General features: G+C 37.1%; 1 long non-coding RNA gene across 2 annotated transcripts in view; it reads right to left on the bottom strand.

Annotated features, from left to right (window-relative positions):
- The window catches only part of LOC142223461 (uncharacterized), a 12,857-nt gene extending 2,549 nt beyond the window's left edge, over positions 1–10,308 (bottom strand). Inside the window, exon 1 of one of the 2 annotated variants that reach the window (XR_012718743.1) lies at positions 10,201–10,308. This is a non-coding gene — a long non-coding RNA (uncharacterized LOC142223461). The remainder of the gene's footprint in view (positions 1–10,200) is intronic. The other variant, XR_012718742.1, reaches the window with a different exon arrangement.
- Positions 10,309–10,786: the final 478 nt, after the last annotated feature.

Genomic DNA, 10,786 nt, shown 5'->3' with positions numbered 1-10,786 from the left:
ACAATTTTTGAAGTGCGCGAAGGTAAACTTCACACAGGTAGAGGACATAATTGTCCCTGAAGCAATCACGAACAAATTTCGCCAAATGTTAAAACGTATTTTAGGGGTATTTGCCAACTCTAACGAGTCTTTACTCTTTAATACAAACGTAGTAGCCACGATCCGCACTAAGAGTGAGGAACCGATCTACTCAAAGCTATACCCATACCCAATGGGTGTAGCAGACTTCGTAAACAAGGAGATACAGGAATTATTAAAGAATGGCATAATCAGACCATCCAGATCCCCATATAACAATCCCATATGGGTGGTCGATAAAAAAGGCAAGGACGAGTATGGCAATACCAAGAAACGTCTCGCCATAGATTTCAGGAAGCTAAATCAGGAAACCGTTGATGACAAGTATCCTATTCCAGATGTTTCTACAATTCTGTCAAACCTGGGGAAGGCTAAATACTTCACCACCCTTGACTTGAAATCGGGGTTCCATCAAATATCTCTCGCGGAATGGGACAGGGAGAAAACAGCATTCTCCGTAGAAAACGGAAAATACGAGTTCTGCAGACTCCCTTTTGGTCTAAAAAATGCTCCCAGCATTTTCCAGAGAGCAATAGACGACGTCCTTAGGGATCAAATAGGAAAAACATGCTACGTTTACGTAGACGATGTTATTATTTTTTCAGAAAACGAAGAAGATCACGTGACCCATATTGAATGGGTTCTACAACGCCTATATGAGGCCAATATGAGGGTTTCCAGAGAAAAATCACACTTTTTTAAGGAAAGTGTTGAATATCTGGGATTCGTCTTATCTAAACAGGGAATAAGAACAAGCCCTGAGAAGGTTAACGCTATTCGCAATTACGAGCGTCCCACAACGTTATTCAATGTCAGATCCTTCTTAGGACTCGCCAGTTATTACAGATGCTTTATCAGAAATTTTGCTTCAATAGCGAAGCCATTCACAGACATCTTGAGAGGCGATAATGGCAAAGCAAGTGCCCATCAGTCCAAAAAAATTCGGGTAGACTTAAACGAATGTCAACTTCAAGCGTTTGAGAAATTAAAGGAATTGCTAGCCTCGGAGGATGTTCTACTGCTATACCCGGACTTTAAAAAACCATTCGATCTAACGACGGATGCTTCCTCGTTAGGGTTGGGGGCAGTTTTGTCGCAGGGAGGGAGACCGATCACTATGATCTCCAGAACCCTCAAAGATAGGGAACTAAACTTCGCGACAAATGAACGCGAATTGCTCGCCATAGTTTGGGCACTAGCCAAACTAAGGAACTATCTCTATGGTGTGAGAGAGTTAAATATTTACACGGACCACCAGCCACTTACGTTTGCGGTTTCGGACAGAAACCCTAACACGAAGATAAAACGCTGGAAAGCATTCATAGAGGAGCATAACGCAAAAATTTTTTACAAGCCAGGAAAGGAAAACTTTGTGGCTGATGCACTGTCACGCCAGAATATCCACGCCTTGGAGCAGGAGACCCATTCCGACGTCGCGACCGTTCATAGCGAGGACTCCTTTACATACACCATCGAGACGACGGACAAACCTAGAAATCAAATAGTTCTGGAAGAGGCGTCGTTTCCCAGGAAGAGGAACTTTATTTTATTTTCCGAAAAGACCCGACACGTCATCGAATTCTCGGACAGAAACATGCTAATAGAGGAAATAAAGCTTGCTGTGAATCCGAACGTGGTAAATGCAATACATTGCGACTTGCCAACGCTAGCTATCGTTCAAAATGAACTTCTTAAGTACTTTCCGGCTACCAAATTCTGGCACTGCAAGAAGTTAGTTTTGGACATTTTTGATAAAAACGAACAAATGGAAATAGTCGCTACTGAGCACAATCGTGCTCATCGAGCGGCCCAAGAAAACGTTAAGCAAATTCTTCTTGATTACTATTTCCCAAAGATGACCAAACTGGCAAATGAAACTGTGACTAACTGCAAAATTTGTTCAAGGGCCAAGTATGATAGGCATCCGTGTAAACAGGTTATGGGTGCAACCCCAATACCGTCATACCCCGGCGAAATGTTGCACATCGATATATTCTCCACGGACAAAACCTATTTTCTCACGTGCATCGACAAGTTCTCAAAATTTGCCGTTGTCCAGCCAATCCCTTCACGGACAATAGTTGATTTAAAAGCTTCAATTTTGCAGCTAATTAACATTTTTCCTAACACCAAAAATATTTATTGTGACAACGAACCGTCACTTAAATCCGAGACTATAACATCATTATTGTGGGACCAGTTTGGGATTACGATTGCCAACGCGCCTCCTCTTCATAGCACATCGAATGGCCAGGTCGAGCGGTTCCATAGCACTCTTCTGGAAATCGCAAGATGCCTCAAATTTGAAAAGAAAATCGACAGCACAGTGCATATCATACTGCTATCAACGATTAAATACAATCAGACAATACACTCCGTAACAAACGAAAGACCAATTGACGTGATACATTCTGGAAATTCGAGTCCCAATCAAGAAATAAAAGCAAGAATAACAGATGCCCAACGTACCGTGTTAGAACGGAACAACACTTCGAGACAAAATAGGGTGTTCCGAGTTGGTGAGACTGTGCTGGTTAGGAATAATAAAAGGCTTGGGAATAAGCTTACCCCGCTATATTCAGAGGGAAAAATAGAAGCGGACTTAGGGACAACAGTGCTTATTAAGGGGAGGGTGGTCCATAAGGACAACCTGAGATAAAGAATTAAATTTTCATTTTTCACCACTACACTTTCATTGGCATATTGTTCAGATATTAGCTCTTACTGCAATGATCTCGTATTTACGTATTTACGATATGGCATGGGTGTCGTTAATCCACACTTCCACACGCATTTTATACGAACTTATGACAAATTCCGACTGATATTGAAAATTGTATCTCTTCATTTTGTAGAACTCTGACCGTGGCGGACTTTTGTTTCTTACTACCCCGAAATTAATAGACTATACCAACTCTGACTACATACCCATCATGGACGGTAGCGTCATCATTTGGCGAGATTATGGTTTCCTCTGTCATAAATCCAACTTGACAAGGTATTACGAGATTGTCGAGGAAACAAGGGGGCTTACGAACCATTTCCCTATGTCCCACATGAGGAAGTTAATGGAATCGGATGTAGAACACATACTGAACCTTTTAGACTCCCTGAATAACCACCGTAGACACACAAGAAGCATAAACATATTGGGTACAGCCCTTAAAGTTATTGCGGGAACACCCGATTTTGACGATTTCGAAGATATGAAATTCAAGGTACAGAACTTAATAAAGGAGGAAAATAGACAAATAACAATTAACACCAAGCCACAGGCCCAAATAAATAAATTAACGGACACTGTCAATAACATCATTAAAAGTGCGGGAGACAAACAGGTAAATACAGGATCCTTATACGAAAGTTTGTTAGCCAGAAACAGAATTATGATCCTGTAAATAGAGACCTTAGTGCTATCCATCACCCTTGCCAGGTTAGGTATTGTAAATCCTATACTTTTGGATACCCATGATTTGGCGAATATTGTAAACGCGAGTAACACAACTGTAACCGATGTAATAGAGGCAGCGAATGTAAGAGTTCTATTAGATAGCAATTTTTTATATTTTTTAATTAAGTACCCTAGACCTAGACTCGTATGTAAGAAAATACTGCTATTTCCGGTCCAGCATGATGGCAAAATTCTACACTTAGGCGAAAACACCGTTGCCGACTGCGAAATGGGAATGCTTGCAATAGGAAGCTGTAATGCCACACTTACAACAACGTTTTGCAGAGAACGAACACACCCGTCCTATGCCAAGAAAATCCATTTCGGGGGTCTAGCCCACTGTTCCACCCGACCAAGCCATCTTGAGCCGGTTGTATTGATAGATGACGGAATTATCATCATAAATGACAACACTGTTACAGTAAGAACACCAGAAAATACTGCAACAGTCTCGGGAACATTTCTGGCCACCTTCGAGAGCGAAATCCAAATCAACGACACAACTTATAGAAATCCAAAGGGGAAAATAATGAAAACCCCTAGCTCCGCAACGATCACCAATGTAAAAATTATTGGGCATGAGGAAGTGTTAAGCCTCCCATATCTGAAAAATCTGAGTATCGAAAATTTACAGCACATTGGCGACATTAAAAGCACACTCATCATTGGTCCAACTACGTTTACCATTGGGTTGGTAGCGGCTCTGGCTACTTACTTCCTCTACTCGAAATTAAGGCGAAAGCGTAAGCAGACGAAACGAAACAGTGCTATTCAAGCCACCATTGAAAGTTTTAGAAGAACCGAGGACGGCTCTCACTTAAGCGAGGGAGGAGTTAACACGTTGCAACAACGGAGCTCCCACGATTAAGTGCTGACTCAATGTCTAGCCAATGAACCCCAAGCTGGCTATTGGATATCACACACGAGTAACAACGTCAGGTATTCTGCCTGGCGTGTGCATTGGCCAGCGACGACAGCAAGCTGTAATTATTTTTTGGTAGTTCTTAAATAGGCAGTTCTATAAGTGAGCTCATACTAAAAGCATTAAAGAATAAGTCAGTCTGAGGTTTTCTCCCAAAGAGTAAACACGTTTAAAATCGTTGAGACTTAAAGAAGTTTTGTTGTGCATATTACCATAAGCATTAAAAAATCCAAATTATAAAAGTTTCCTTTAGACAAATAAAAATCTGTTAAATATTATTGTTTTCCTATTATCAAATTGAAATATCAAAAACGAAAAATGAAAGACCCTCCAGACGAAAATAATCAGCCAATAAAATATGACAAAAATAAAAGAATGTCAATCATTTCCCCAGGCGCCAAATACTTAATGATGAAAAGAGTAAATAGTGAATCTACTCTCTCAAATGTATCCCCCTTCTTAATAAAGAGGGTAATAGACGGAACCTGCGGGGGAGAGGTTGAAATGTGCAAGAAATTGTTAAACGGTACAATTCTAATAAAAACAAAGAATTATACGCAAGCTACCAAGCTTATTCAATTATGCTCACTCAGCCACGATATTGACGTGGAAGTCACTGAGCATACAACTCTAAATTACTCTCGTGGTGTTATATATGCTCGCGACCTCTTCGGAACTCCCGAAGACGAGATTCTCAACGAGCTAAAACCAAAACAAGTATGTAAAGTTGACAAAATAAAAAAGAAAGAAGGCGAAAACTTAAGGGAAACAGGATTAATTGTATTAACGTTCAACACAAGTTCTATACCAGAAGAAATTAAAGTTGGATATGAAAACACTTTTGTCAACCCATACATTCCCCTCCCACTTAAATGCAAAAAATGTCTTCGCTTTGGTCATCACTTCAACAACTGTAACAACGTACAACTCTGCACAACTTGTTCTAAGACATCTCACACAGAAGGAAACGCAAGCTGCGATGCATCGGCTTCATGCATAAATTGTATTGAGAACAATAATGAGAGTACCAACCACCCTCCTTCAAGCAAAATATGTCCAATATTTTTAAAAGAAAAAGAAATTCAAACCATCATTACGCTCGAAAAAGTCAGTAGAAAAATTGCAATTAAAAAGTATAATGATCGTCACCCTTCAACATCTTATGCCAATGTAGCAAAATCACAAAACACCTCATCTACAACTACAAAAAACAGCCAATCTCATAACAATAACAATCCATGTCAACCTTCTAGCTCAATCATATCTCACCACCCAACAACATCGCAACAACCTCATTCTTCTCGCTCTCTAACAGAATACTCTGATATTATAAGTGAGCATGATATGTCCGAAACAGAAGCATCAGCCCAGGCTCCTACAAAAAATGGCCCAAAAATATTACCCAGGAACACTTCTAAGAGAATAAGGAAAACTATAGAAAGAAACTACAAAGCTATTACTAATAAGAAAATTAAAAAGTAGAACAGTTAAACACAGTATTTATATACAAGAATTTAAGCTAACCCATACTAACCATTTACTCTAATATGTCTTTAAATATCATTCAATGGAATATTAATGGATACAACAACAACTACAATGAACTACAAATACTAATTAAAAAATACAACCCTAAGATTATATCTCTCCAAGAAACCCACATACACGATAACTCAGTGTTTCCAATACCAATTAACTTCTCTCTATACGCGTTAAACTCGTCTTTGACACGGTATGGGGGAGTTGCATTATTAATTCATAACTCTCTACAGCATTCCCAAATACATTTAGCCAATGATTTTGATGCTATTTGTGTTGAAATCAATTCAAAAGTTAAATTTAGGGTAATATCTACCTATTTACCCCCCCAATACATGTTCTCGGAAAATAACTTATCGAATGTTTTGAACACTTCCTATTCCCATACATTAGTCACCGGTGATTTTAATAGTTGGCATACGTCATGGGGCTCGTTAAAGAGCAACAAAAAAGGAGATATCATTGCAAAATTTGTTAACAAATCCAACTTCATACTCTTGAATGACCGCTCTCCAACCCTCTTAAACTCTCATTCCACATTATCTGCAGTCGATCTTTCACTTTGTACACCGCTCCTTTTACCTCATATAGTCTGGAGAGTGGAAGATACCCTCTACGGTAGTGACCACTTCCCCATCGTCATGAATTTGTTTTGCCAAGACTCAAATCATACTATTCCAAATTCAAAGAGAGCCAAACCCCATTTTCTAACTATGAAAGCTAACTGGCCCAATTTTAAGGAACTATGTGCTAAATATGAACGAAAGCATATCCACAGCTCCAATATTAACAAGGAGGCGGCAAATATAAAGAAAATCATAGTTGAGGCAGCTAATAATTCAATTCCCCAAGTTCACATTCGAGATCACCATAAAGTACCTTGGTGGAACAAGGAACTTGAATCTCTCAAAAAAGAGAAAAACAGACTTTGGTATTGCTTTAGGAGAAACATGTCTACAGATAATTTATTGAATTATAAGAAAGCTAATTCAAAACTAAAAAGAGCAATAAAAAATTCAAAACGCCAATCAATTTATAACTTTACATCAAGAATAACACCGACCACTAATCCCCAAACGATCTGGGACAATATTCGAAAATTTACTGGTTATAAAACCAGCCATTCCATACACTGCATTGCTTCCCATACTGATCCTCTGAACAATCTTACGGAAGCCGTTGATATCGCAAACGAATTTGCGCGATTTTGGTCCGAGAACTCCACAGATTCCAAATTCTCCCAGGCTTTTCAGCAATCGAAACAGAATATGTTACAATACAAGGTTACCTACACTCCTAGCCCTCAAGCAATGATAATGGAGGATAATTTTAACGAAAATGAACTTTGTTCAGTTTTGAAAAAAGCTAAAGGTAAAACTCCTGGTCTAGACAGGATCTCATACCCCATGCTGAAGAACTTACCCCATTCTATGAAGGATCGAATGCTTAAATTTTTTAACAATATTTTCGAAACTTATATTCCACAACAATACAAGACCAGTATTGTCGTTCTAATATTAAAATCCAATTCAAATAAGACTTCCCTAAATTCATATAGACCAATTTCTTTAAATTCTACTATTGCTAAAACCCTGGACAAAATGATTGCCAATCGCCTCTGGTGGTTTGTTTCCACCCAGAATTTAATCGATAACAGACAATTTGGATTCAAGAAGGGGAAATCTACAATCGATAACTTGCTATACATTGACAGTATTGTCTCCCAAAATCTTTCACAGAGGAAGCATACTACTATAATATCCTTGGATTTCGAGAAAGCTTTCGATAAGATAGGCATACATGCAATAATTCAACAGCTGGTAGATTGGAAAATTGGGCCTAAGATAATTAACTATATCATCAGCTTTATGTCGAACAGAAGATTTACCGTAAGGATCCGTAAGTTCTACTCCCATGTTCACTCAATTTATAACGGAATACCACAGGGATCTCCGATATCAGTTATTTTATTCCTTATTGCATATGATAAACTTTGCAAAATCTTCCGCATGAACAAATCAATTGATTTTACCGCTTTTGCTGACGACTTTAACATTATTGTTTCTTCCAATAAACAGAAAAATCCGCGGATTAACCTAAACGAAACGTTCAATAATATCCAACGGTGGAGTGTTACTTCGGGAGCTTCCTTATCCTCTACAAAATGTAAATTTATTCACATCTGCCGCAAACAATCTTGCGTATGCCTACTAGAATCTTCCGATTACATACTAAATGAAGCAAATTCCTTACGGATTCTTGGCTTGCACATAAATAAGAGATACTCTTGGAGTACTCATATTGACAAACTCATTGGCTCCCTTCAAAAACATTTGAACATTATAAAGTGTTTAGCTTGCAAGTCCTACAATTGCAGTACAGACACACTCATACCCATTGTGAATGCATTGATTCTATCTCGTATACGGTTTACGCTTCCCTTCTACGGTTCCTCCCCTAAGTCTTATCTTAATAAAATCAACACAGTAATTAATTCTGCTCTTAGACTCTGCTTCGGAGCGTTTAGAACAACTCCTACTAGTAATCTATATATTGAGTCCAATATATTGCCTTTGACTGCACAATTTAGATTATCGTTATATAAGCAAGCCAGAATCTACTTATATGAACCCAATGATCCTTTAAGAATAGTTCTTCGGAAATGCCTTAATAGGGAAAAAGTACCTAGAATACCATCAGTGATTTATAGGGTTACTGAAGAATGTAAAAAACTAGGTCTATTTTCAGTACTACCCAAAACTAACCGTCTGAAACGCTTCCCTCCATGGTTTCTAATGTCAGGATGCGTAGATTTGACCCTTAGTAGATATAACAAACTTCAACATAATCCAATTTTATTTGAAACTTTACATAAGAAAAGCCAAGAGGATATGCCTAGCCACGAATTTCTTTACACAGATGCTTCGAAATCACAGGATTGTGTGTCATACAGCGTAGTAGGGAACCAAAGTATTTGGAAAACATCAATTCTTCCTAACCACACTTCAACATTTACCGCTGAATTAATAGCAATATTCGAAGCAATTAAGATAGTCTCCACCAAGAGAGGGAAATTTGCAATTTGTTCTGATTCACTGTCCGCCCTTAAAAGGATCAGGAATATTACTGCGAACGACTTCTACACAGATTACATAAGAAGTAAATTGATAGATAAACATCCTAAAATTGTACTTATTTGGACCCCTGGTCACTGCAATATAACAGGTAATGAATTCGCAGATAATGTAGCAAAGCAGGGCTTAAAATCTCCTTTGATAGGAACAGAGAATTTTAATTTAAGAGATTCATACAGGTTCGTTCAAGAGCATTTAAAAGCCAATGATATCCCCTTTTTACATCCGAGTCCTTGGTATAGATCAATAAATCCTAGCAGAATTTCAATCAAGGATTATCTAAACTCTGACCTATCAAAACTTTCAAGATTAGACCTAATAAAGATTTTTAGATTAAGATTAGGCCATACTTTACTTTCACACGGTCACCTCATCAATACCCCAAACCTCCCAAGTTGTAATTGTAATGTGCCTAATAGAACTCTTGATCATATTATGCGTGAATGCAATGACACGCGAACCATACAACATAATGCATTTAAAGGGGAAAACCCTATTTCATTTATATCCAATCCTACTACACATAACGTATCCATTTTATTAAAATTTTTAAAAGAATCAAACCTGTATAGATACATCTAAGACATAACCAAAACTAAAATCTAACTTACCAACTATGTACCTAACTATATGTTAAGCTTAAGGCCTATGTAGCTATAGCTAACATTAATTAACTAATAATTTCATATTATTTGTTAATAAAGTTAAATAAATAAATAAAATAAATAAGAATAAGTCATGCAATAAAGGAAATATTTTTATTCATACGATCTGTGGAGTTACTTTTCTATATAATTAGTAATCGGTTATATAAAAAAGTAAGTTATATATATACATATATATATATATATATATATATATATATATATATATATATATATATATATATATATATATATATATATATATATATATATATATATATATATATATATATATATATATATATATATATATATATATATATATATATATATATATATATATATATATATATATATATATATATATATATATATATATATATATATATATATATATATATATATATATATATATATATATATATAACTTACTTTTTTATATAACCGATTACTAATTATAGAAAAGTAACTCCACAGATCGTATGAATAAAAATATTTCCTTTATTGCATGACTTATTCTTTAATGCTTTTAGTATGAGCTCACTTATAGAACTGCCTATTTAAGAACTACCAAAAAATAATTACAGCTTGCTGTCGTCGCTGGCCAATGCACACGCCAGGCAGAATACCTGACGTTGTTACTCGTGTGTGATATCCAATAGCCAGCTTGGGGTTCATTGGCTAGACATTGAGTCAGCACTTAATCGTGGGAGCTCCGTTGTTGCAACGTGTTAACTCCTCCCTCGCTTAAGTGAGAGCCGTCCTCGGTTCTTCTAAAACTTTCAATGGTGGCTTGAATAGCACTGTTTCGTTTCGTCTGCTTACGCTTTCGCCTTAATTTCGAGTAGAGGAAGTAAGTAGCCAGAGCCGCTACCAACCCAATGGTAAACGTAGTTGGACCAATGATGAGTGTGCTTTTAATGTCGCCAAAGTGCTGTAAATTTTCGATACTCAGATTTTTCAGATATGGGAGGCTTAACACTTCCTCATGCCCAATAATTTTTACATTGGTGATCGT

This window comes from Haematobia irritans, chromosome 2, assembly GCF_050003625.1.
Source record: "Haematobia irritans isolate KBUSLIRL chromosome 2, ASM5000362v1, whole genome shotgun sequence".
Lineage (NCBI taxonomy): Eukaryota > Metazoa > Arthropoda > Insecta > Diptera > Muscidae > Haematobia > Haematobia irritans.
The sequence above is the reverse complement of the archived record's forward strand: the minus strand, read 5'-3'. Positions and strand labels throughout refer to the sequence as shown.